The 27,554-nt window shown below is 52.0% G+C and overlaps 1 long non-coding RNA gene across 2 annotated transcripts in view; it reads right to left on the bottom strand.

Annotated features, from left to right (window-relative positions):
* Window positions 1–27,554, bottom strand: part of LOC144245864 (uncharacterized) — a 113,074-nt gene that overhangs the window by 8,494 nt on the left and 77,026 nt on the right. For both annotated transcript variants that reach the window (XR_013341927.1, XR_013341928.1), the window contains one exon: window positions 13,041–13,176. This is a non-coding gene — a long non-coding RNA (uncharacterized LOC144245864). The remainder of the gene's footprint in view (window positions 1–13,040; window positions 13,177–27,554) is intronic.

Here is a 27,554-nt window from a genome sequence, read left to right as displayed (position 1 = left end):
TAATCCTGCCATTGCTCCAGCTCTATGGAGGATACAAACCTGCCTGCAGCCTCTGTCCCTCTGCTACTAGGCAGTCACTGCTGCGCCCAGGCTCTTTATTCACGGTTGTAACAGAAACACTTTCATTTTTTTCTCTTAAAAAGACACCTAACATTTCACCAGATGGTATCAGCACTTCCAAGTGCCTGTAAACCAGACTCCCCAAGCCCAGCCCATTAGCAGCTGCTCTGTGAGTGGCAAAGGAATCCAAAAATTAATTGCCTACCTTACACCGCTTCTCACCTGGTCTTGGCTACTTCCTTTCCTCAGGCTCTGGCAAGAAACCCAGACATGAATCAATTCCCCAACCACAATGACAGCCATGAAAAGCTATTTAGGCTGCTGACAGTTCGGCCCGTATCATTGGGCAGTCTGACTGAATTAGGATAGAGAATTTTAGGCTCCCCACACTCTTCTGAGCAGAGGTCGGGTGCGTTATGTTCCTGTCTTGTGGAAACCTGGCACGTGGCAGAATGGGAGTTGGGTTTGTGCATCCTTTGCTGCTTACTCCTCTCCTTACCCCCAAAAACTGGACGTGGAGCTGCAGACATCCTTTTTACCTTTGTACTGGGGAACAAAGAGGTGGCAGATCCCCACCATTAATAGCCTGTGCAGACAGACCAACAATGAAATACAACTGTACTGGGTTTGCAAGGCAAAGCTTTGGTAGCAGGGTGGGGGGCAGAGCGGCGGCTTCTGCAAGAAGCTGCTGGCAGCTTCCTCCATGTCTGGCAGAGCCAGTCCCTGGCAGCTCCAAAGATGGATGTGCTTCAGGACGAGGCTGAGCCCATGAGAAATGGTGGTGGTGCCTCTGTGATCATGTGTTTCAGAAAAAAGAAAAAAATAAGTTTCTGCACAGTTGTAATTGCAGCCAGAGGAGAGTGGAGTGAGAGTACGTGAAAGGAACAACTCTGCAGACACCGAGGTCAGTGAAGAAGGAGGGGGAGAAGGTGTTCCAGGCACAGGAGCTGGGATTGCTCTGCGACCATGGTGAGGCAGCTGTGCCCCTGCAGCCCATGGAGATCCATGGGGATGCAAAGATCCACCTGCAGCCTGTGGAGGAGACCCATGCCAGAGCAGGGGGATGCCTGTGAGGAGGCTGTGACCCCGTGGGAGGCCTGTGGAAGGAGGAGCCCCTGCTGGAGCAGCTTGTCCCTGAAAGGCTGTACCCGTGGTAGGGTGGCCCACGCTGCAGCAGCCTGAAGGGACTTTCACCCACTGGAGGGACACAGACTGCAGCAGTGTGATGGGGAGTGTTGCCTGTGGGATGGACTCACACTGCAGCAATTCACAGGGATCTGCTGCCTGCGAGACGGACTCATGCTGCAAAAGTTCATGGAGAACTGTCTCCCATGGGAGAGACCCCAAGGAGCAGCAGGGGAGCGACTGCTTTCCCTGATGAACTGATTGTCACCTCCATTGCCTGTGTCCCTGCACAGATGGGGTAGGAGGTAGAGCTGGGAAGGAGGGTGTGGGAAGATGATGTTTTTAAGGTTTTATGTTGTTTCTCATTATCCTGCTCTGACTATTTAGCCATGAATTCAATTAGTATCTCTAATAAGACTCTCTTTCGCCTGTGACAGTATTTGACGAGCGATCTCTCCTGGTCCTTATCTCAACCCTTTTTTGTATTTTCTCTCCTCTGTCCAGCTGTGGCGGCAAGTGATAAGAGAGGCTTTGGTGGGTGCCTTGCATCCAACCCACTACATGGGAGCCTGCTCCTGGATCATGGAGCAGCTCCTGCCCCACTGCTCTGGGAATTACAGCCTATTGGAAAGCACTTGCTAGCACAGCACTATGTAGAACAAAGATGAAATTTTCCTCTTAAGAGTTTCTGATAGCCACCAGCAGAAGAATGGCATATTCACCACCCCATCCTGCCACCTCGAGATGTTGGCAATTGGTGGGTTACACTGATGGAAAAAATATTTACCCTAAAAATCCTGCAATGCACCAGAGCAGAGAACTAAGCACAGAACTCACTCACAATGGCTGGAGACAAAAGAGCTACAGCTAAAGCTATCACAGCCTCTAGTCATCATGCACACCCTAAAGCATGTCTCATCTATGGCAAGAGACCAGAAACAAGCCTGGCTGCTGGCTGCTCTTGCTCCCCAGCTGATTCTCATTGATGTTTGCCTTACATAATTCCACTTCAGGGCCTTAGCTGGATTTCCATCTGGCCATCACTCTCTCATGGCTGATTCCTTCCATTTTAAACTTTTGCTCAATCCCTGTGACATCTGCTGTTTTGTAATAGCCCACACCCATCCCGGGCTCCTCTTTCAGTCTATGGACAAGCCCCCTGTCATCTGCTGAGCTCCTCTGCCACATAAGCCTCTCTGCATTCACCTTCACCAGAGGCTGCTTCAGTTCTGGCTGGACAGCTGCACACACATTGCCTCAAGTAGCTCCTCACTCATCTGTGTATGAGTATCATCAGAAACAACTATTAAACACCCAAACTGCTTTTAATTGACCAGCAGTAACTCAGTGTTTCGCTCAGTACTTATAAAAGGTCACAGTTCTGTGTTTTCCAGTTCTGACTGATAGTACCCACCACCTGTAACCCCCAGAAGTGGCAATATTGCTCAGCTGCTTTTCACATCTCTCTTTAGCACATGCTATTAAGAGACCTCATCAATTTACCTCATCAATTACACATTGAAAAGTATCTCTAGTGTCTAAAGGTACTCTAAAAGCTGGATGCAATGGAGGAACTACTTCCTGAAACTTGTGGATGTGCTAAATCAATGACTGGTCACTGATTAAAGGCTGGAGCACTCACCTTGAGCTCTAACACTTCAGCTGATCAGCATGTGCACATGAGTACGTATCGGTGCAAAGGATTGTCTTCTGCTTCAACTGACAAACTGCTGGATAGCTTTTAAATTAAAAAAATCAAAAATAATAAAATAAATAAAATCTGTATTCCTCCAGACCCAGGGGAACAAACAAGCCAGACCTTCCGGACCCAAGCCCCAGGCCCTGCCAGCAACACACACAGCACTAAGGGATGCACAGCACGGCTGGGTGCTTAGGTTACCAACTTCTGAACTCAGGAAAGAAAGGAGGAAAAGGCAAACTTCTGGATTATTTAACAGAGTAATTTCAGCAACGATCACTCTTGGTAACTTAATGGAACAGAGGAGCAAAGTCCTCTGCCCAGAGACAAGAAGTGACTGTGTATGGCTCAGCTCACGGCCACATAACACACTCTGACCTCAGTCTGCTGGAGCATCCTCCATATGGGGACAGCAGGGGCAACCTGGATGGCTGGACTCACGCTTGACTACCAGCAAAATGCTGAAACAGTCCTGACCTGGTGCTGTGCGAAAGGAAACACTGCCAGGAAGCATTGACGGGATCAGTTCTGAAAGCAAAGCGAGGTCCTGGCCTCATGCATTGCCCTGTTTTAACCACACAGGCAAACAGCTAAGAAATGTAACTATTTTCTGCTTAAAAGCCGCAAATTCCTTGGAGAAAAGGAAAACTCAATCTGACAAAAAGAAACACTCGGGCAATGGTGATAATCTGGCACATACCGGATAACAATCATTGGCCAAACGCTCCCAGAGAAAATTGAAATTAAAAGTCACAAGGCAGATGCAGAATAATATCTGTTGTGAAAATACATTATTCAGCCAGCACTGGTGGTGGAGACTTTTGGTGCACTGCAATCTGGACACCGTGGTGACCACATATGCAGCAAGATGTGCTGCTTGGCATAGCCAAAGAGAGAGCAGCAGCCTTGCTTGGGAGGCATTTGGGAACCAGCGCCCTTACAGGTCAGAACTACTTGTTATGCCACTCTCACTGCATCGCAGCCTTCTGGATCTCGAGTAACACAGACCAGCCCTGCCTCGGGGCATGCAAGAAATCATATGGGGACAAGCTGCAGACAAATGGGCCACTAGTCCATGCCACATGCATCACCAATGGCACAGCATATGCTCCCGGTTACACTGTGGATCACATTCTGGATGGAGATCTGCAGTCCTCCATCAGCCTTAGAAGAGACAGATGCACACACTCTACAGCCAATCATCCAATTTGCACCGATCTTCAAGACAAAAATCACAGACCGCTCACAGACAAACCTATGGCAGTGAAGTTACATTATGGCTTACTTAGTGGAGAAGAGGCCTCAGGAGTTGTCACCAGCTCTCTACAGCACCGTTTGCTTGTCTGAGCCCACCCAGCACATGCTCTGGACGAGACCACAGTGGTCCTTGGAGCAGCAAGTGCTGCCAGGAGCTGGAGCCTTCCTGTAGCGCAGAGCTGCTCGGGAGCTGCTGCTCTCCCTGCACCACAGAGCCCTGTCCTGAAGCCTCCTGCTCCCGTGCCTCCATCTGCCGTGGCCGTGCCCAGCCCTCGAAGGAAAAGCTCACAGCTCTGGCTCTTACAGCACTGCAGGAACTCGCACACGAGGAGGAGGAAGCACTGGGCTCTCTCACCCCCAGTGCCCGCCTTGTTCCAGCATGTCAGTCCTGCAGGGCAAATGCCCCAGTATTACACGCATTTATACAGCAGTATTAGACTCCATTTGGTAGCAACATCTGGCCTCCATTTACACATGCACACAGTACAAACTGATGAGTAAACTCACCCAAGTATTAATGTGACAATGGATTCTTCTCAGCTTTTGCTAACTTGACACCAAGGACAACGCAATGCAGAGAAACAGCCATGCAGCTTCAGACCTAAAAGTTAACTAAATCCAACATTTTCTTGCTAACAGCGATAGCAGGAGAAATGCACAGGCAAAGAAAGGAAATAGGCCATGCTGAGTGCAGGCTTTCTTGGAGGATATGCTGGTGCTTCTAGCAAACAGGGATGTAAAAACTTGCTGCATGGGACTTTGCAGTAGCCCTAAAGCATAAACAAGCTGTGCTAGAAATGGTTTAACAATCGAGGTGAAGGTTGCCAATAACTGATAAAATAACTAACTTCCAGAAATAAAGAACCAACTCAGCTATTGATTCCTCTGAACAGAGGAGAGGATGGATCTCTGTGGTACTTTTGCAAAGAGCTCTTCTTGTGTGGTTGCAGCTTCCCTATTTAGCAGTTGGGTGAATGCAGTTCTCAATCCTTCTGCTCAGTCACCCTCAAAGACAATGCTTCCTGATGTTCAGAGGACCTCCATTTGCTTCAGTTTGTGACCACTGACACTCAGCACCACTGAGAAGAGTTTGGCTCCATCTTTTTTACATTCTCTCTTCAAGTATTTGTAACTAGACGCCCCTGAGACATCTCTTCTCCATGCTGAACAGCCTCAGCTCTCTCAGTCTTTCCTCCTGTCCCTTTACCACCTTCACAGTGCTCTGTCAGACTCTCTCAAGGAGGTCCGTGTCTCTCCTGTCCCGAGGAGCCCAGAGCTGCACACAGCACTCCAGACGTGGCCTCAGCAGCGCAGAGCAGAGGGGCAGGACCACCTCCCTGCCCTGCTGACAATACTTTGTCTAACGCAGCCCAGGAGACCACTGGCCATCCCTGCAGCCAGGGCACACTGTTTGCACAAGTTCTAGTAGCTCCAACGGGGCTCAGCATTTCTGGAGGACTCCACTTGAGAGATTCAAGTCCCATAAAAGTGCTGAATAAACTCACTGCGAGGGATTACGAGAGCAACCGATGCATTGTGGAGAGACAACTGGCTAATGAAATGCCCTGCATCCAAGTAAATGGGAACAAGGGAAAGACTGAGAATTTAATGTACCTGCTCCTGCTTCTAGCCCACTTGTCCATATTTGCCAGGCTTTGTTTGCCTAGAAAACTTTGGGTACTTCCTCCTGGTTTTCCCTGATGACTCATGCTACTTTCATCCCAAGCAAACAACTCTGCCATTTTTTACCCTTTAGGAAATAGATTCAAAACAGAACCAAAACTGCTTCAATAAGGGACTACATTTTGCTTTGATGAAGCCTGTGTTTACTAAGCTAACCTGATCTGCTGCAAGTCTGCATGCCCCCTTCCCATGGGGGTTCCTCTACCACAGTCCAAAGGCAAAATGAGAAAATGTGCCTGGGCTGGGAAGAAACAGAAGCCACACCTTTGCAGCCTGGAACAAGCTTGAAGAATGCAGTTTGCCCTCTGAGAGAGCTCTTTGAGCCCAGTGGAGGGGGCTGAGAATTCACACTGGACTCACTTGCAGTAACCCTCTCAGACTGTATTAGGTGTGTTTGCAAACAGGCATTACCTCATGGCAGAACAAGGTGGGAAAAGCAGGACTGGTACATCACACACTCTTATATACACCAAGTTAGAAAAACCCCTGTTAGGTTAATGTTTTTATACCGGTTTACAACCATGGGAAGCCGTGCCTGATGCATTACATGTTCATCCCTAGGTATTGGTATCCTTTCCGCACATGCTGGACAGATGCACCCCCATCGTTCATGGCTGTACTGTTATGAGCCCTCGAGAGCCTTGCCTCACATTATTTTTTCCTCTCCTCATTTTATCCTAAAGCATTGGCGTATTGGTAAAGCCTGTACCTCTTGCTTTTCTTATAGCAACAGCAGTCACTGGAGGGAGAGGCAGAGGAGCTTGCCATTGCCATATTGACAGAAGTCAGCACTTCAGATCCCTGTTACTGCCTCAGAAAGAAAGATCTTGCTCTACTCACTTTCATCTCCAGCAAGTGCCAAATGATGTCAGTGTGAGAAGCTGCTCTGTCTTCTCCTTCTGTTCACTGGTGGCAATGAGGCACAGACAAAAGATAAGGAAGACAAAACACCCAGCCATAGTTTGTGTTCAGCTGGTGAGTTTTTCAAACGCCTTGGCTGCACAAGGATAGGCAGCAATGGGAATTTTCTTTCCAGACAGAACCATACACTAAAACACTAAAAGCAGGCTAGTCTTTGCCTGACCTACAGATATCCAATGACTGATGTTTCTTTAAACTGTCATAAAACATTTTATATGGGACTGCAAAAGAAAAAGCAGAAGGACCAGTGAAAGATATTAAATTATTCAAAGTAAGGAACTTACTCGGAGGCTTTAAATACAGTGCTTAGGATTCTGCAGAAGATGAGCAGCCAGTTCATTCAATAAGACCCAACAAAAATAACGGTATGCATTTCTTCCTTTTATAGGTTTACGGCTAGAGGTGTCCAATTCCCACCTAAGTGACTCCCCTGGGCATAGGCCAGAGCAGTCTAATAAGCTCCTGTGGCTTTCCAAGAACTGAACAAATGAAACAACACAAAGATGAGTGTACCTCAAGAGCTGTTTATGGAATACATTTGAGCTGGACTTAGTTTATCTGCATCCACAAATGCTTTAGGACTGTCACATTACACTTGCAGGCAAATACACACACGCAGAGAAAGGCATGTGCAGCCCCATGCAGAGATCACCTATGAGCTGCCAAAGAATAAGATGCCATGTTTAATACCCAAGAGTCTTGTGTTTTTTAGGCTGCCTGCTGAAGTTGCTGCTGACCTATACACTTTAGGCTCATCTAACATTGCTGGGGAATTGATGACTTTTAAGTCTGAGCATTCAAGACTTTCACCCAGCCTTGGGTGTTTTCTCATTTATGTTTTAAGAAAGTCCATCTTATATTTATCTTCAGGCAGCTACTCAAAAAGAAAAAAGGAAGGCACAGCCCTCCTTCAGTGCATCCAGACTGTTTTGAAGAGACATCCAAGTAAAGCTTTTGAAGAGCCACAAACATTAACCTGACTGCTGTTACCCACTTGTGAGGATTTCTGACATTGGCTTCCAGGGACACTTCCCTTTGAAATCACTAATGAGCATCCTCCAAGGTGCCGCACCCTTCCAAGGTGACTGAATCTACTCCAAGAATTTTCTCTCCTTTTTTGAAATACACACGAATAGACTGAGCAGACATTAAAGTTTTACTATTTCTGGTAGCAACACCATTTTCATCACCAGTATCCATCCCTGTGAGCCAGAGAGCAGCAGATCACCTGTCTGTCTTGACACTACTCTTGAGGAGGCTGAGCTGCCATGAGTCCCAGAACACGTGAGTTTAGGAATCCAGGACCCTGGAAGCCTGGGCTGGAGGCAGCCCACTTGGCTTGTTGCAAAAGCCTAGAAAACTTTGGGTACTTCCCAAAATTAATTACAAATTACACAGCTGAAAGCAACGCATTCCTACATAACATTTTCATTTCAATAAAAAAGTCTTTGCTAATTCAAAATACTCCGAAAGTAACTGCTTTGATCTAGAGCCAATACCCTTTTTATCAGCAACCCAATGTGTAGAGAAAGCAAAGAAATACTAGCATACAAAATGTGAGTTTATAGCCAGTGCACTCCCCAAACAGAAACAATCTGTGGATTAGCATTAGCCATCAGCAGTGGCTCTGAAGGGCTGACTTTGCCTCATCCATCACCTGACAAGGACATGGCAACTCCACACTCCGGCAAAATTCACAGTGTTCAGAATTCTTACAACAACCATAGACAGCTGCATGCAATGGAACTACTAAAACAAATTTCTTTTTTTCCCCTCAGTGCAGGCTAGTGCTTTAATTTAACCCACATATTATCACATAGCCATGTCCAGGGAGCAAGTCTTCTCCTTGCTTCTCTTTTAAACATTATCTCCATGGCTCTATGTACAACCACGTTCTACAGCTTTTAAGGCAACTATTACCCAATTCCACCTTTATACACAAGGGCTTTAGCAGACCTGCATCAACTTCATACTGCCTGGACATCTGTTCTCATGTGTTCAGAGGAGAAACGAGAGAAATATCTCACTGCTTGTTCCAAGGCTTTCTTCTCTTCAACTGAACAAGGCTCATGAGTGCTACAGAAGGAATGAGGGAAGTATTTTTTTCTTGGAGCCCAACAATCAACCAACAAGACAACAAGGAAGCCCCTCTAGGGGACTTCTGACCACTCAGGTCATCGATATATTATTATTTTAACAGTCATAAAATCACTTTTGTGATATTTCTCTCCTTGTTTCTTGCCATTCCCCATTTGTCCATCCAGATACATCTACTCTCATGTATCAGGCTGCACAATCCGTAGTGCAGAGACCATGCCTTCACTGTGTTTATGCAGTGCTCATGCAGCAAGAGGACTCTTGTCTAGCAATGAGGGAGGCTTAGGGATATCTGGTGTCCAGTAGCACAAGCAGCTGACAGTTCTTAGCTCTTCCTCAAACAAAATTTCATCTGTTGTATGCAACAGCCACTCCAAGTACAACTGCATTTCGCAAAGCGCTTTTCTGACAGATTTCAGCCAGGCTAAATTATGGCTCTTCCTCTTGTCAGAGGAAGTACCCTTGCTTTTTGCTTTGCCTGTGGATCAGAAAAACATCAAAGCACAAGGCTCTGCCTAATGACTTCAAACCAGAGGCCTCTGGATCCACTCTCAAGAGCACGTTCCCTCTCTGGGTACCTGCCTTGTCCCACCACAGCTTCCACCTTCTTCTTGGTGGATGCCCATTCTCAGCCAAAGCACAGCCATGGCCAGCCACTTGGGGATCATGCCAAAGCCATAACTGGGGGCACTGGGCAGAGCTGCCCACACAGCTGGCACAATCTGGCACATCACCGTACCCGTGTGCTACACAAGTTTTGCTGCCACTGCCGTGTAGCTCACTGGTAACAGAAGATTCACAACAGATAATGGTTTAAATCAAATAACGTGATCTGAGCCCTGCTCTATTAACACAATTATCTCTTTACCTTTTCATTGCTTGCAATAATCAGGTAGTGGCAAGTTAATGAATTTCACAGCACGCGTCACATAGCACCTTGTTACATAGCTGTTTCTTCTGCATCTGCAACAAAATGAAGGGTAAGACTGTGAAATTACTGACAGAAGGCAAGTAACAGTGTCTACTCACCACGGGAGAAAAGATGCCTCCAAGAGACTCATTCCATCATTCCCCTCTCTTTGGCAAATTACAAGAAATTAGCCCTTTTTATTTCTGGAAGAAATACACCACAGAGCAGTTGTGCCACCAGTGCACTGTCACCATGCTGCACCCATGGGCAGCTGATTCTGCACTGGAAACCAGAGAGCAGGAGAGTAGAAGCCTGGGGATGGGGGCTTGGTGGTATGCCAGAGAAGGCAGCTCCATACCTTTCACAATTCTTTCCCTTCGCAGTGCACCTGCTGCAGAGAAGGCCAAAGCTAAGACATTTTATACACATTTTTTTGATCACCCTGTTAGCTTAAGCGGAAACTTAAGTCTTCCCAGAACAATAAAATTCTATAGCATGCAGAAAGAAACGGGCAAGCACCGGAACCCCAGGGATCACTCCCAAGGGAAAATTAAATTCAGTTAGGGATGAAAAGAGCCAGAAAGTAACATGAGGGAAGGTAACAGGACCTTGCAGCCAGCAAGAGGATGGGAGAAGAAGCTGTGCTATCAGCAAGTACCAGTGCTGCAAATGCAGGGAGCGCCATGCAGCCCCGTCTCTGCCAGGAAAGGCTCATGGAGCAGAAGAATGAGCACACGGGCTGCCTCTCAATCTCCTGGCAGGAAGCTTCTCTACTCCCCTTGTGCCTGGACACAAAGCTTTGGGCAGTAAAGAAGGGAGAGGCACGGTGGCACCCGTTCAGGGACGAGCCAAGCTACGGCACACCCTGCCCTGGTTCAGTGCTGGGAACCGACGGTGATCTGGCTACAAAAACCACAGGAAAGATCATGTTTGACCCCTTGCAGCTTTTCTCTTAGAAATCACTTTAGACACTCTTCTTGTGACTAGCGCTCAGCGAATCCTACCAGGACAGAATGGGACGTGCTGCAGCAGCAACCCTGACCATGGCATGGCTGTCCCTGCTACCTGCACGGACACAGCTCGGCCACAGAGAGAAAATCTTTTGTGCCAGGAACGTTTACCAGTGCCAGGTGCTGGTAAGCACTGCTCAGGGTGCTGCTGGCACCTGGGATGGCTCAAAGCTCCATGGTTTGTGGCAACAGCCAAAAAGCACGTGCCACCTCCTGAGGACCTCCACCTGTAGTATCCTGGGCAATTCAAAACCCACTATTCCCTTGTGCCTTTGTCTACCTGGAGTCATTCAGGGAAATGAAAATACACTAACTGAATTAAGAAGAGAAATCTGTTAAGATACATTCGTCTTAGGCCTCTGATGGAGAATTGAAGCACCATCAATTGCCTTCCTTCCTGCTCCTTTAATTTGCAGAATGAGTGTCCATACAGACTTCTAATGAGGTTTAGTTCATCTTCCTGAAAAGGTAGCTTAGTATAACTTTCTTCTACTCCTCCTCTAGACAACTTATGAATTACAGTATTTAAGCACCCTGACTCAAAGGATTCTTGCACTGTGGGAACACTTCCTGCTCAGAGTTTTTCAACAGTTAAAATCTCTGTGCTATCTTTTATGCCAGATTTAGTCAACTGGCCCAAATGGGTCCACAAAAGAGATCTGTATGGATGAATGCAATTCGTTAAAATCTTCTCCTACTTTCACTCCACTGCTGGAAATGACACAAAACGTAAGAAAAAACCCAGTACCTGTTCCATTTTCAGACTGAAGCAACAGCATATTCCTGGCTGCTAATGCAGCAGGGACAACAGCACTGCAGAGAACTCTTTGGATAATCACGTCTTCATTTAAAGAGAACTCAATTTCTTGATCTAAGCCATCACTGCCCTCCATCAGAACAGCCAGCATATCCACGACATCTAATAAGCGAAGGAAAAAATGTAAGCAGAGGATCCAGACTAACTGGGAAAACAACAGAGGTAGAATGCAACATTCCAGGAACACAAGGTATCTTTCTAGTTCCCCCCCAAAAAAAAACCCAAAACACAACAAAACAGAAGATAAAACCGAACAAACAAACAAACAACAACAACAAAAAAACCCACCCTTAAATTAGCACGAACAAAATAATTATTCCTACCTCACTAAACCCATAACGCCTCGAACCATTCCAGGGAGGGCGGCAGGAGGGGCGGGCAGAGCCAGGGCCCCGCTCCGCCGCCCCGGCGGCATTTTCCGGCACGCGGCCGCTCCCGGCGTCTGGAGAGGGGCGCGGGGCCGGGAAAGGCGGCGCAGCCCTGCTCCGATGCCGCTCGGCCGCGGCCCGGGAGCGCTGCGACCGCGCCTCCGCCGCCCGCCGGCACCGGCCCCGGCCGCCCTCGGCCCGCGGAGCCGCCTCCAGCCCTCCCCTCACTCACAGACACCGCCCCGCTCGCCGCTCGCTCCCGCCCCTCGCCCCTCCCGCCGCTTCGGCCGGGCTCCGGCTGGGGGGCTGCAGTACCGCCCTGTGCCCACAAGGCGGCAGCACTTGTCCAGAGGGTCCGCGACACGATGGCGGCCCGTGGGGACCTTGACGGAGAGAGGCGTTTTTGCCCATGTACCCCAGAGCGAAGTTGTCCCCGCCACAAACTTGCGCTTCCCTGACAGCCCCAAGGGAGCCCTACAAACTGACGCCAGGAACCCGGGCTGCTGAATTTGCTTTCACCATGTAGATATCCCTCATTTATTCCCAGGGCCCTGCAATCTCCCTGGGCTGCCTGGTCCCAGGTTTCCTTTTCCCAGTCCAAATCTCCCACCCCCAAGTACTCAGGGTTTTTGTTTTTTTTTTCATGCCGAATACATGTTGCAAACTGACAGTACAAAGCTTCGGGCTTGATTTTCTCTGTGCTGGAATTCTCCTCGAGAAATCTGCCACCGTATAACCCTAACCACAACCACCTTGCTTTGCTCAGAAATCACAACCTTCAGACCAGCATCATGGCACCTTACCCACTGGCCCTCCACTGGCACCTTCCCCAAGCACTCCAGTAATACTCCACATTTTCAGTGGGCATCCTGTCAGACCCTCATCCTTACCCTAAAAACGCACCAAGGAATCCTAAAATAGCCATTAGGAAGGTATAACAATTCTCTAAAAGTCACCAGAGAAAGCCTTCAAAATTCCCCTAAATATTCCTAATAGCCCTGCAAAAAAAAAAAAAAAAAAAAACACTCAAGGAAGCCTGCTCAGCCTCCAAACCCCTTCCTGTTGCTCTCTAGCCCACAGATGTCATCCCTACCTTTTAGCAGCGGGTCCTGTTGTCCTCTGAGGGTTCCGGCGTTGTCCTGGTGCGAGGGTCGCTGCCCTGTCCCACTGGGAGGCTTCCGGTGTGGTCTCGCTGTCAGGCTTGCTGTGCTGTGCTGCTGTTGTTGGGGCTGAAAAGGGAAAAGGCTGCTTAGGGTGAGGTACGGGTGGCGTGAGGGGTGCCGCACCTGTACCCTAACTTGCCTCCTAAGATGTACCCTGTAGCCCTGATCTCCACTGGACTGTCCAGCCCTCAAGGCCTCACCCTTTACCCCTGACCCCTCCCTCTGCCCCCCAGCCCTCAGGCTCTGGCTGTCACCCTCGAGCCCCCCCCTGCCCCTCAAGCCCCCTCTCAGCTGCCCCTCAGCTCCTGTGTGCCACCCTTAATCCCTCTCCTCTGCCCCTCAGCCCCCAGCTTCTCTGTGTCACCCTCCAGCTGCCCCTGCCCCCCTCAGCATCTCTCTGTGTCAGCCACTGTCCCCCACCCGTTCCCCCCTGAGGCACAGCCTCTGTCACCCTCAAGGCCCCACAGTGCCCCTCAAGCTGCCCCTCAGCCGCGATGCCATGAAAAGACCCTAAAAACCCATAAAAATGCCCTAAAAAATCCCTCATCTTCAAAACGCCTTAAAACTTTCACAACAACATAAAAATAGCCTCTGAACGCCCTTAAAATACAATAAAAATACCCTACTTTAAAACACCCCTAAAAGCCCCGAAAGAACCTTTTAAAAAAAAAAAATCCCTACATATTCCTAAGAGCTCTCCGAATTGCTCCAAAAACCTTAAAACACATCGATAAGACCCTAAAGACCCAGCGCAGCGAGGGAGGCTGGAAGATGCGGAGCCGCGCTCCCGGCCCCGGGCGCAGCGCGGCTCCGGCAGGAAAGCGGCTCCTCCGGCAGGCAGAGGCGGCGCCGCGCCGGCAGACCCCCGCCCGCTGCCCCCGGCCCGGCGGGGCCGGCACCGGGCCCGGGGGGCCCCGGCGGCGCCCGAGCCCCGCGCCCGGAGCGGACGGAGCGGCGGCACCGGCCGGCACCGGCGCGGCGCCCGCGCCGCCTCCCCCGCCCGCCGGCCCGGCCAAAGCTCCGCTCGGCTCCGCACGGCTCGCACCGGCGCGGCTCCGGCGGGCCCGCGGCAGCCCAGCCGCGCCCAGCTCCCCTTCCGCCCCGGCCAGCCCCGGCACTGCCGGCAGGGCTCCGCGCCGCACCCTTCGCTGCCGGGCCGGGGGCAGAAGAAGCGCCCCGAATGCAGCGGCACAGCCCGATCCCCGCCCTGCCAGCGCTGCCACGGCTGCAGCTCCCTTCCTCTGAAGGCCCGACTCTGATGCCACCCTCCGGCGCTCACCTCACCCCAACGAGGGCACAGAAACGTAGGCTTCCCTTCAATCGCGTCCCCTAGAAGAGAAGAAAAGAAGCGGCTTGCCTCAAACGATGGCAAAAGGGGGCTTTTTACCTCAGTCCAAACCCCTTAAAAGGGGGGACAACAGGACTGCCCCCTCCAATTCAACCTCAGGAGGACGAAGTTTCAAAGGGAAAGGAGAAAAGTCCCGGCTGCAAAGGCGCACCGGCTCACCTGCTGCTTCTCGGCACAAAGGTTTGTCCCTCGGCTCCTCCTCAGAGCAAGGCTCCACGTATCCAGGTGTGTTTCCAGGTGATCCCCCAGACCCTGCCCGAAGCGCCCGCTGTCCTTCCAGGAGACAACCCCGGGAGCCCCCCATAAACTCCTCTCCTCCAGCAGCTCCGTGCAAAAGCATTGCGAGGAAAACCCCCTAAATCAGCTGCCGGAGGAGCCGCGCCCTCCTCATCATCCTCACAGCCCACACCTGGGACTGCTCTGAGCCCTCTTCATCCTCACAGCTCACACCGGGGGCTGCTCTGAGCCCTCCTCATCCTCACAGCTCACACCTGCCGCTGTTGCCGCACTCCAACAGCGTCTCTCTGTCTCCAGCACACAGCCCACTTCTCACAGACACAGATCCAACAGAAATCTGCTACGGGTGTCGGCTTTTCTTAATCCGCCTGGGTGCACGGTTAAAACATGTACGTGCATTGATGGTCATTGAGAGAAAGCTTTCCCCCGGAGAAAACAGTCCTTTTAGCTGCTCTCCAGGGCAGTTGGACTCCCCCTGTGCCTTCTTCGGGGGTCAGGAAAAGGGGCTGAAGACTCGGGGCTCTGATGCCATTTGGGGCACCCCAAGGTCCCCAGGAGAGGGACGCACACTGCGGTGGGGGAGCGGGTGGGTGGCGAATGAGGGGAGGGGGCCACGCTGGGTGCCGTCCCGCAGAGTAACCCAAAGCTGCCCCAAAATTCCCTGGGAGGGGTGTGCGTATAACACTAAAACCTGGCAAGTGTTTTGTTTTTACAGCTATTGGTAAAGAATAGGATTCTAAAACTAAACGCATTTGGAAATGAGCCATCTCTGTATCCGTTCATTTGTGTGCAGGAACGTAGGAAGCTGGCTGGGGACGGGCAGTAGTTCTGAAAATCATGCCCTAGCCTTTTTCTCTAGGAACGAACCAAGCAAGTGCCCTGAAACCAGCGGAGCAGCTGCAGAGGCTGAAGGGAACAAAAAGGGCTCCCCGGCACCTTTTCCCTCCGTTCTCTGCCATTCCCCAAAAGGCGTCTCAGTCTCAGAAGAGGCGTTTGTTATGCAGCTTGCCAAAATGAATACCTGTCAAATCCTAACTCTTGCCTTTTGTTTAACGTGTTCTTACTTCCTATTTATGTCATCAAAGAAAGCAAGGAAAGAAGAAATGTGACTGGTTCCCACTATTGCTCCGTGCAGGCATTTTTAAAGGCTGCTGTACTTCTGTCCTCTTTTTCCCCTCCAAGCTTGACTTTCCCCCTCCTTTTTCGAGGTCTGCTGCTTTGGGTGTCCTAAGCAGGGCTGGGTTCCTCGGCAGGGGTCTTAGGACTCGCTACTGCTTCTGCTTTTTGCGAAGGTGTATCAAAGTGTGCCAGCAAAAGGACTGTTTTCTCCAGGGGAAAGCTTTCTCTCAATGACCATCAATGCATGTATGTGTTTTAGTCGTGTACCCAGACGGATTAAGAAAAGCCGACACCCGTAGCAGATTTCTGTTGGATCTGTGTCTGTGCGAAGTGGGCTGTGTGCTGGAGACAGAGAGACGCTGTTGGAGTGCGGCAACAGCGGCAGGTGTGAGCTGTGAGGATGAGGAGGGCTCAGAGCAGCCCCAGGTGTGAGCTGTGAGGATGAGGAGGGCTCAGAGCAGCCCCAGGTGTGGGCTGTGAGGATGATGAGGAGGGCGCGGCTCCTCCGGCAGCTGATTTAGGGGGTTTTCCTCGCAATGCTTTTGCACGGAGCTGCTGGAGGAGAGGAGTTTATGGGGGGCTCCCGGGGCTGTCTCCTGGAAGGACAGCGGGCGCTTCGGGCAGGGTCTGGGGGATCACCTGGAAACCCACCTGGATACGTGGAGCCTTGCTCTGAGGAGGAGCCGAGGGACAAACCTTTGTGCCGAGAAGCAGCAGGTGAGCCGGTGCGCCTTTGCAGCCGGGACTTTTCTCCTTTCCCTTTGAAACTTCGTCCTCCTGAGGTTGAATTGGAGGGGGCAGTCCTGTTGTCCCCCCTTTTAAGGGGTTTGGACTGAGGTAAAAAGCCCCCTTTTGCCATCGTTTGAGGCAAGCCGCTTCTTTTCTTCTCTTCTAGGGGACGCGATTGAAGGGAAGGCTACGTTTCTGTGCCCTCGTTGGGGTGAGGTGAGCGCCGGAGCGTGGCATCAGAGTCGGGCCTTCAGAGGAAGGGAGCTGCAGCCGTGGCAGCGCTGGCAGGGCGGGGATCGGGCTGTGCCGCTGCATTCGGGGCGCTTCTTCTGCCCCCGGCCCGGCAGCGAAGGGTGCGGCGCGGAGCCCTGCCGGCAGTGCCGGGGCTGGCCGGGGCGGAAGGGGAGCTGGGCGCGGCTGGGCTGCCGCGGGCCCGCCGGAGCCGCGCCGGTGCGAGCCGTGCGGAGCCGAGCGGAGCTTTGGCCGGGCCGGCGGGCGGGGGAGGCGGCGCGGGCGCCGCGCCGGTGCCGGCCGGTGCCGCCGCTCCGTCCGCTCCGGGCGCGGGGCTCGGGCGCCGCCGGGGCCCCCCGGGCCCGGTGCCGGCCCCGCCGGGCCGGGGGCAGCGGGCGGGGGTCTGCCGGCGCGGCGCCGCCTCTGCCTGCCGGAGGAGCCGCTTTCCTGCCGGAGCCGCGCTGCGCCCGGGGCCGGGAGCGCGGCTCCGCATCTTCCAGCCTCCCTCGCTGCGCTGGGTCTTTAGGGTCTTATCGATGTGTTTTAAGGATTATGGAGCTGTTCTAAGAGCTCTTGGGAATATGTAGGGATTTTTTTTTTTTAAAAGGTTCTTTGGGGGCTTTTAGGGGTGTTTTAAAGTAGGGTATTTTTATTTTGTTTTTATTGTATTTTAAGGGCGTTCAGAGGCTATTGTTATGTTGTTGTGAAAGTTTTAAGGCGTTTTGAAGATGAGGGATTTTTTAGGGCATTTTTATGGGTTTTTAGGGTCTTTTCATGGCATCGCGGCTGAGGGGCAGCTTGAGGGGCACTGTGGGGCCTTGAGGGTGACAGAGGCTGTGCCTCAGGGGGGAACGGGTGGGGGACAGTGGCTGACACAGAGAGATGCTGAGGGGGGCAGGGGCAGCTGGAGTGTGACACAGAGAAGCTGGGGGCTGAGGGGCAGAGGAGAGGGATTAAGGGTGGCACACAGGAGCTGAGGGGCAGCTGAGAGGGGGCTTGAGGGGCAGGGGGGGGCTCGAGGGTGACAGCCAGAGCCTGAGGGCTGGGGGGCAGAGGGAGGGGTCAGGGGTAAAGGGTGAGGCCTTGAGGGCTGGACAGTCCAGTGGAGATCAGGGCTACAGGGTACATCTTAGGAGGCAAGTTAGGGTACAGGTGCGGCACCCCTCACGCCACCCGTACCTCACCCTAAGCAGCCTTTTCCCTTTTCAGCCCCAACAACAGCAGCACAGCACAGCAAGCCTGACAGCGAGACCACACCGGAAGCCTCCCAGTGGGACAGGGCAGCGACCCTCGCACCAGGACAACGCCGGAACCCTCAGAGGACAACAGGACCCGCTGCTAAAAGGTAGGGATGACATCTGTGGGCTAGAGAGCAACAGGAAGGGGTTTGGAGGCTGAGCAGGCTTCCTTGAGTGTTTTTTTTTTTTTTTTTTTTTGCAGGGCTATTAGGAATATTTAGGGGAATTTTGAAGGCTTTCTCTGGTGACTTTTAGAGAATTGTTATACCTTCCTAATGGCTATTTTAGGATTCCTTGGTGCGTTTTTAGGGTAAGGATGAGGGTCTGACAGGATGCCCACTGAAAATGCAGAGTACTTCTGGAATGTACTGGAGTGCTTGGGGAAGGTGCCAGTGGAGGGCCAGTGGGTAAGGTGCCATGATGCTGGTCTGAAGGTTGTGATTTCTGAGCAAAGCAAGGTGGTTGTGGTTAGGGTTTTATGGTGGCAGATTTCTGGAGGTGAAATACTGCACAGAAAATATCAAGCCCGAAGCTTTGTACTGTCAGTTTGCAACGGGTATTCGGTAAAGAAATAAAAAACCCTGAGTACTTGGGGATGGGAGACTTCGACTGGGAGAAATCCTGTGCTGTTTTGATATTGAGGAGGCAAAAGGAAACTTGGGACCTGACAACCCAGCGGCATCGCAGGGCCCTGTGAAAATATGAGGGATATCTACTTGGTGAAAGCAAATTCACCAGCCCAGGTCCCTGGCGTCAGTTTGTAGGGCTCCCTTGGCACTGTCAGAAAAGCACAAGTTTGGGGGGGGGGGGGGGCGGGCAGCTGGGGTCTGAATATATCCTTTAATATTCGGATTATTTCTAGTCAGCCTCACCCTAAGACCCAGGGAGCTCTGCGCACAATCACAGGCCATTTTCCCGTGGAAAGAAAACTCACCAGTCCAGGTTCCTGATGTCAGTTTGTAGGGCTCCCTTGGGTCTATCAGGGCAGCACAACTTGAGGTGGGGACAACTTTGGTCTGCGATCCAGTCTTCGATATAAGGATTCTTTGCATTCAGGTCCCAGTGCTGTGCTTGGGGCCCCTGGGTACAACCTTTGGCAATTTTCCCTGGGAAAGAAAACTCACCAGTCCAGGTTCCTGATGTCAGTTTGTAGGGCTCCCTTGGGTCTATCAGGGCAGCACAAGTTTGAGGTGGGGACAACTTTGGTCTGCGATCCGTCCTTCGATATAGGGATTCTTTACAGTCAGGTCCCAGCCCAGTTCCAGGGGCCCCTGGGCACATCCTTTGGCCATTTTTCCTGGAAAAGAAAACTCACCAGTCCAGGTTCCTGCTGTCAGTTTGTAGGGCTCCCTTGGGTCTATCAGGGCAGCAGAGTTTTGAGGTGGGGACAACTTTGGTCTGCGATCCATACTTCAATATAAGAATTTTTTGCATTCAGGCCCCAGCCCAGGGCCAGGAGCCCCTGGGCACATCCTTTGGCCATTTTCCCTGGGAAAGAAAACTCACCAGTCCAGGTTCCTGCTGTCAGTTTGTAGGGCTCCCTTGGGTCTATCAGGGCGGCACAACTTTGGGGAGTGGACAACTTCGGTCTGGGGTCCATCCTTCAATATAAGGATTTTTTGCTTTGAGGTCCTAGCCCAGTGCTAGGGGCCCCTGGGCACATCCTTTGGCCATTTTCCCTGGGAAAGAAAACTCACCAGTCCAGGTTCCTGATGTCTGTTTGTAGGGCTCCCTTGGGTCTATCAGGGCAGCTCAAGTTTGAGGTGGGGACAACTTCGGTCTGGAGTCCAGCCTTCGATATAAGGATTATTTGCATTCAGGCCCCAGCCCAGGGCCAGGGGCCCCTGGGCACATCCTTTGGCCATTTTCCCTGGGAAAGAAAACTCACCAGTCCAGGTTGCTGATGTCAGTTTGTAGGGCTCCCTTGGGTCTATCAGGGCAGCACAACTTGAGGTGGGGACAACTTTGGTCTGCGATCCAGTCTTCGATATAAGGATTCTTTGCATTCAGGTCCCAGTGCTGTGCTTGGGGCCCCTGGGTACAACCTTTAGCAATTTTCCCTGGGAAAGAAAACTCACCAGTCCAGGTTCCTGATGTCAGTTTGTAGGGCTCCCTTGGGTCTATCAGGGCAGCACAAGTTTGAGGTGGGGACAACTTTGGTCTGCGATCCGTCCTTCGATATAGGGATTCTTTACAGTCAGGTCCCAGCCCAGTTCCAGGGGCCCCTGGGCACATCCTTTGGCCATTTTTCCTGGAAAAGAAAACTCACCAGTCCAGGTTCCTGATGTCAGTTTGTAGGGCTCCCTTGGGTCTATCAGGGCAGCAGAGTTTTGAGGTGGGGACAACTTTGGTCTGCGATCCATCCTTCAATATAAGGATTTTTTGCATTCAGGCCCCAGCCCAGGGCCAGGAGCCCCTGGGCACATCCTTTGGCCATTTTCCCTGGGAAAGAAAACTCACCAGTCCAGGTTGCTGATGTCAGTTTGTCGGGCTCCCTTGGGTCTATCAGGTCAGCACATGTTTGATTAGGGGACAACTTTGGTCTGCGATCCATCCTTTGATATAGGTATTTTGTGCAGTCAGGTCCCAGCCCAGTGCCAGGGGCCCCTGGGCACATCCTTTGGCCATTTTCCCTGGGAAAGAAAACTCAGCAGTCCAGGTTCCTGCTGTCAGTTTGTAGGGCTCCCTTGGGTCTATCAGGGCGGCACAACTTTGGGGAGTGGACAACTTCGGTCTGGGGTCCATCCTTCAATATAAGGATTTTTTGCTTTGAGGTCCTAGCCCAGTGCCAGGGGCCCCTGGGCACATCCTTTGGCCATTTTCCCTGGAAAAGAAAACTCACCAGTCCAGGTTGCTGATGTCAGTTTGTCGGGCGCCCTTGGGTCTATCAGGGCAGCAGAGTTTTCAGGAGGGGACAATTTCGGTCGGGGGTCCATCCTTCGATATAAGGAATTTTTGCATTCAGGTCCCAGCCCAGGGCCAGGGGCCCCTGGGCACATCCTTTGGCCATTTTCCCTGGGAAAGAAAACTCACCAGTCCAGGTTCCTGATGTCAGTTTGTAGGGCTACCTTGTGTCTATCAGGGCAGCACAAGTTTGAGGAGGGGACAACTTTGGTCTGCGATCCATCCTTCGATGGAGGGATTCTTTGCACTCAGGCCCCAGCCCAGTGCCAGGGGCGCCTGGGCACATCCTTTGGCCATTTTCCCTGGAAAAGAAAACTCACCAGTCCAGGTTCCTGATGTCAGTTTGTAGGGCTCCCTTGGGTCTATCAGGGCAGCAGAGGTTTGTGGACGGGACTACTTCAGTTTGGGGACCATCCTTTGATATAAGGATTTTTTGCATTCAGGTCCCATCCCAGGACCAGGGGCCCCTGGGCACATCCTTTGGCCATTTTCCCTGGAAAAGAAAATTCACCAGTCCAAGTTGCTGATGTCAGTTTGTAGGGCTCCCTTGGGTCTATCAAAGCAGCACAACTTTGAGGTTGGGGACAACTTTGGTCTGGGATCCATCCTTCGATAGAGGGATTCTTTACAGTCAGGTCCCAGCCCAAGGCCTGGGGCCCCTGGGCACATCCTTTGGCCATTTTCCCTGGAAAAGAAAACTCACCAGTCCAGGTTGCTGATGTCAGTTTGTAGGGCTCCCTTGGGTCTATCAGGGCAGCGCAGGTTTGAGGTGGGGACAACTTTGGTCTGCGATCCAGTCTTCGATATAAGGATTCTTTGCAGTCAGGTCCCAGTGCTGTGCTTGGGGCCCCTGGGTACAACCTTTGGCAATTTTCCCTGGGAAAGAAAACTCACCAGTCCAGGTTCCTGATGTCAGTTTGTAGGGCTCCCTTGGGTCTATCAGGGCAGCACAAGTTTGAGGTGGGGACAACTTTGGTCTGCGATCCGTCCTTCGATATAGGGATTCTTTACAGTCAGGTCCCAGCCCAGTTCCAGGGGCCCCTGGGCACATCCTTTGGCCATTTTTCCTGGAAAAGAAAACTCACCAGTCCAGGTTCCTGATGTCAGTTTGTAGGGCTCCCTTGGGTCTATCAGGGCAGCAGAGTTTTGAGGTGGGGACAACTTTGGTCTGCGATCCATCCTTCAATATAAGGATTATTTGCATTCAGGCCCCAGCCCAGGGCCAGGGGCCCCTGGGCACATCCTTTGGCCATTTTCCCTGGGAAAGAAAACTCACCAGTCCAGGTTGCTGATGTCAGTTTGTCGGGCTCCCTTGGGTCTATCAGGTCAGCACATGTTTGATTAGGGGACAACTTTGGTCTGCGATCCATCCTTTGATATAGGGATTTTGTGCAGTCAGGTCTCAGCCCAGTGCCAGGGGCCCCTGGGCACATCCTTTGGCCATTTTCCCTGGGAAAGAAAACTCAGCAGTCCACGTTCCTGCTGTCAGTTTGTAGGGCTCCCTTGGGTCTATCAGGGCAGCACAAGTTTGAGGAGGGGACAACTTTGGTCTGCGATCCATCCTTCGATAGAGGGATTCTTTGCAGTCAGGCCCCAGCCCAGTGCCAGGGGCCCCTGGGCACATCCTTTGGCCATTTTCCCTGGAAAAGAAAACTCACCAGTCCAGGTTCCTGATGTCAGTTTGTAGGGCTCCCTTGGGTCTATCAGGGCAGCTCAAGTTTGAGGTGGGGACAACTTCGTTCTGGAGTCCAGCCTTCGATATAAGGATTATTTGCATTCAGGTCCCAGCCCAGGGCCAGGGGCCCCTGGGCACATCCTTTGGCCATTTTCCCTGGGAAAGAAAACTCACCAGTCCAGGTTGCTGATGTCAGTTTGTAGGGCTCCCTTGGCTTTATCAGGGCAGCAGAGGTTTGTGGAGGGGATAACTTCATTTTGGGGACCATCCTTTGATATAAGGATTTTTTGCATTCAGGTCCCAGCCCAGTGCCAGGGGCCCCTGGGCACATCCTTTGGCCATTTTCCCTGGGAAAGAAAACTCAGCAGTCCAGGTTGCTGATGTCAGTTTGTAGGGCTCCCTTGGCTTTATCAGGGCAGCAGAGGTTTGTGGAGGGGATAACTTCATTTTGGGGACCATCCTTTGATATAAGGATTTTTTGCATTCAGGTCCCAGCCCAGTGCCAGGGGCCCCTGGGCACATCCTTTGGCCATTTTCCCTGGAAAAGAAAACTCACCAGTCCAGGTTCCTGATGTCAGTTTGTAGGGCTCCCTTGTGTCTATCAGGGCAGCACAACTTGGAGGTGGGGACAACTTTGGTCTGCGATCCATCCTTCGATGTAAGGATTTTTTGCATTCAGGTCCCATCCCAGGGCCAGGGGCCCCTGGGCACATCCTTTGGCCATGTTCCCTGGAAAAGAAAACTCACCAGTCCAGGTACCTGATGTCAGTTTGTAGGGCTCCCTTGGGTCTATCAGGGCAGCAGAGTTTTGAGGAGGGGACAACTTTGGTCTGCGATCCATCCTTCGATAGAGGGATTCTTTGCAGTCAGGCCCCAGCCCAGTGCCAGGGGCCCCTGGGCACATCCTTTGGCCATTTTCCCTGGGAAAGAAAACTCACCAGTCCAGGTTGCTGATGTCAGTTTGTAGGGCTCCCTTGGGTCTATCAGGGCAGCACAACTTGAGGTGGGGACAACTTTGGTCTGCGATCCAGTCTTCGATATAAGGATTCTTTGCATTCAGGTCCCAGTGCTGTGCTTGGGGCCCCTGGGTACAACCTTTGGCAATTTTCCCTGGGAAAGAAAACTCACCAGTCCAGGTTCCTGATGTCAGTTTGTAGGGCTCCCTTGGGTCTATCAGGGCAGCACAAGTTTGAGGTGGGGACAACTTTGGTCTGCGATCCGTCCTTCGATATAGGGATTCTTTACAGTCAGGTCCCAGCCCAGTTCCAGGGGCCCCTGGGCACATCCTTTGGCCATTTTTCCTGGAAAAGAAAACTCACCAGTCCAGGTTCCTGCTGTCAGTTTGTAGGGCTCCCTTGGGTCTATCAGGGCAGCAGAGTTTTGAGGTGGGGACAACTTTGGTCTGCGATCCATACTTCAATATAAGAATTTTTTGCATTCAGGCCCCAGCCCAGGGCCAGGAGCCCCTGGGCACATCCTTTGGCCATTTTCCCTGGGAAAGAAAACTCAGCAGTCCAGGTTCCTGCTGTCAGTTTGTAGGGCTCCCTTGGGTCTATCAGGGCGGCACAACTTTGGGGAGTGGACAACTTCGGTCTGGGGTCCATCCTTCAATATAAGGATTTTTTGCTTTGAGGTCCTAGCCCAGTGCTAGGGGCCCCTGGGCACATCCTTTGGCCATTTTCCCTGGGAAAGAAAACTCACCAGTCCAGATTTCTGATGTCTGTTTGTAGGGCTCCCTTGGGTCTATCAGGGCAGCTCAAGTTTGAGGTGGGGACAACTTCGGTCTGGAGTCCAGCCTTCGATATAAGGATTATTTGCATTCAGGCCCCAGCCCAGGGCCAGGGGCCCCTGGGCACATCCTTTGGCCATTTTCCCTGGGAAAGAAAACTCACCAGTCCAGGTTGCTGATGTCAGTTTGTAGGGCTCCCTTGGCTTTATCAGGGCAGCAGAGGTTTGTGGAGGGGACAACTTCAGTTTGGAGTCCAGCCTTCGATATAAGGATTATTTGCATTCAGGTCCCAGCCCAGGGCCAGGGGCCCCTGGGCACATCCTTTGGCCATTTTCCCTGGGAAAGAAAACTCACCAGTCCAGGTTGCTGATGTCAGTTTGTAGGGCTCCCTTGTGTCTATCAGGGCAGCACAACTTGGAGGTGGGGACAACTTTGGTCTGCGATCCATCCTTCGATGTAAGGATTTTTTGCATTCAGGTCCCATCCCAGGGCCAGGGGCCCCTGGGCACATCCTTTGGCCATGTTCCCTGGAAAAGAAAACTCACCAGTCCAGGTACCTGATGTCAGTTTGTAGGGCTCCCTTGGGTCTATCAGGGCAGCAGAGTTTTGAGGAGGGGACAACTTTGGTCTGCGATCCATCCTTCGATAGAGGGATTCTTTGCAGTCAGGCCCCAGCCCAGTGCCAGGGGCCCCTGGGCACATCCTTTGGCCATTTTCCCTGGGAAAGAAAACTCACCAGTCCAGGTTGCTGATGTCAGTTTGTAGGGCTCCCTTGGGTCTATCAGGGCAGCACAACTTGAGGTGGGGACAACTTTGGTCTGCGATCCAGTCTTCGATATAAGGATTCTTTGCATTCAGGTCCCAGTGCTGTGCTTGGGGCCCCTGGGTACAACCTTTGGCAATTTTCCCTGGGAAAGAAAACTCACCAGTCCAGGTTCCTGATGTCAGTTTGTAGGGCTCCCTTGGGTCTATCAGGGCAGCACAAGTTTGAGGTGGGGACAACTTTGGTCTGCGATCCGTCCTTCGATATAGGGATTCTTTACAGTCAGGTCCCAGCCCAGTTCCAGGGGCCCCTGGGCACATCCTTTGGCCATTTTTCCTGGAAAAGAAAACTCACCAGTCCAGGTTCCTGCTGTCAGTTTGTAGGGCTCCCTTGGGTCTATCAGGGCAGCAGAGTTTTGAGGTGGGGACAACTTTGGTCTGCGATCCATACTTCAATATAAGAATTTTTTGCATTCAGGCCCCAGCCCAGGGCCAGGGGCCCCTGGGCACATCCTTTGGCCATTTTCCCTGGGAAAGAAAACTCAGCAGTCCAGGTTCCTGCTGTCAGTTTGTAGGGCTCCCTTGGGTCTATCAGGGCAGCTCAAGTTTGAGGTGGGGACAACTTCGGTCTGGAGTCCAGCCTTCGATATAAGGATTATTTGCATTCAGGCCCCAGCCCAGGGCCAGGGGCCCCTGGGCACATCCTTTGGCCATTTTCCCTGGGAAAGAAAACTCACCAGTCCAGGTTGCTGATGTCAGTTTGTAGGGCTCCCTTGGCTTTATCAGGGCAGCAGAGGTTTGTGGAGGGGACAACTTCAGTTTGGGGACCATCCTTCGATATAAGTGTTTTTTGCATTCAGGTCCCAGCCCCGGACCACGGGCCCCTGGGCACATCCTTTGGCCATTTCTCCTGGGGAAGAAAATTCACCAGTCCAGGTTGCTGATGTCAGTTTGTAGGGCTCCCTTGGGTCTATCAGGGCAGCAGAGTTTTGAGGAGGGGACAATTTTGGTCTGGGGTCCATCCTTCGATATAATGATTCTGTGAAGTCAGGTCCCAGCCCAGTGCCAGGGGCCCCTGGGCACATCCTTTGGCCATTTTCCCTGGGAAAGAGAACTCACCAGTCCAGGTTGCTGATGTCAGTTTGTCGGGCTCCCTTGGGTCTATCAGGGCAGCAGAGGTTTGTGGAGGGGACTACTTCAGTTTGGGGACGATCCTTTGATATAAGGATTTTTTGCATTCAGGTCCCATCCCAGGACCAGGGGCCCCTGGGCACATCCTTTGGCCATTTTCCCTGGGAAAGAAAACTCACCAGTCCAGGTTGCTGATGTCAGTTTGTAGGGCTCCCTTGGGTCTATCAGGGCAGCAAAACTTGAGGTGGGGACAACTTTGGTCTGCGATCCAGTCTTCGATATAAGGATTCTTTGCATTCAGGTCCCAGTGCTGTGCTTGGGGCCCCTGGGTACAACCTTTAGCAATTTTCCCTGGGAAAGAAAACTCACCAGTCCAGGTTCCTGATGTCAGTTTGTAGGGCTCCCTTGGGTCTATCAGGGCAGCACAAGTTTGAGGTGGGGACAACTTTGGTCTGCGATCCGTCCTTCGATATAGGGATTCTTTACAGTCAGGTCCCAGCCCAGTTCCAGGGGCCCCTGGGCACATCCTTTGGCCATTTTTCCTGGAAAAGAAAACTCACCAGTCCAGGTTCCTGCTGTCAGTTTGTAGGGCTCCCTTGGGTCTATCAGGGCAGCATAGTTTTGAGATGGGGACAACTTTGGTCTGCGATCCATCCTTCGATATAAGGATTTTTGCATTCAGGCCCCAGCCCAGGGCCAGGGGCCCCTGGGCACATCCTTTGGCCATTTTCCCTGGGAAAGAAAACTCACCAGTCCAAGTTCCTGATGTCAGTTTGTAGGGCTACCTTGTGTCTATCAGGGCAGCACAAGTTTGAGGAGGGGACAACTTTGGTCTGCGATCCATCCTTCGATAGAGGGATTCTTTGCAGTCAGGCCCCAGCCCAGTGCCAGGGGCGCCTGGGCACATCCTTTTGCCATTTTCCCTGGGAAAGAAAACTCACCAGTCCAGGTTCCTGATGTCAGTTTGTAGGGCTCCCTTGGGTCTATCAGGGCAGCTCACGTTTGAGGTGGGGACAACTTCGGTCTGCGATCCATCCTTTGATATAGGGATTTTTTGCATTCAGGCCCCAGCCCAGGGCCAGGGGCCCCTGGGCACATCCTTTGGCCATTTTCCCTGGAAAAGAAAACTCACCAGTCCAGGTTGCTGATGTCAGTTTGTAGGGCTCCCTTGGGTCTATCAGGGCAGCAGAGGTTTGTGGAGGGGACTACTTCAGTTTGGGGACCATCCTTTGATATAAGGATTTTTTGCATTCAGGTCCCATCCCAGGACCAGGGGCCCCTGGGCACATCCTTTGGCCATTTTCCCTGGAAAAGAAAATTCACCAGTCCAAGTTGCTGATG

Source organism: Lonchura striata, unplaced genomic scaffold (assembly GCF_046129695.1).
Source record: "Lonchura striata isolate bLonStr1 unplaced genomic scaffold, bLonStr1.mat Scaffold_197, whole genome shotgun sequence".
Classification (NCBI taxonomy): domain Eukaryota; kingdom Metazoa; phylum Chordata; class Aves; order Passeriformes; family Estrildidae; genus Lonchura; species Lonchura striata.
Note: the sequence above shows the minus strand (reverse complement) of the source record. Positions and strands in the feature narration are given on the sequence as shown.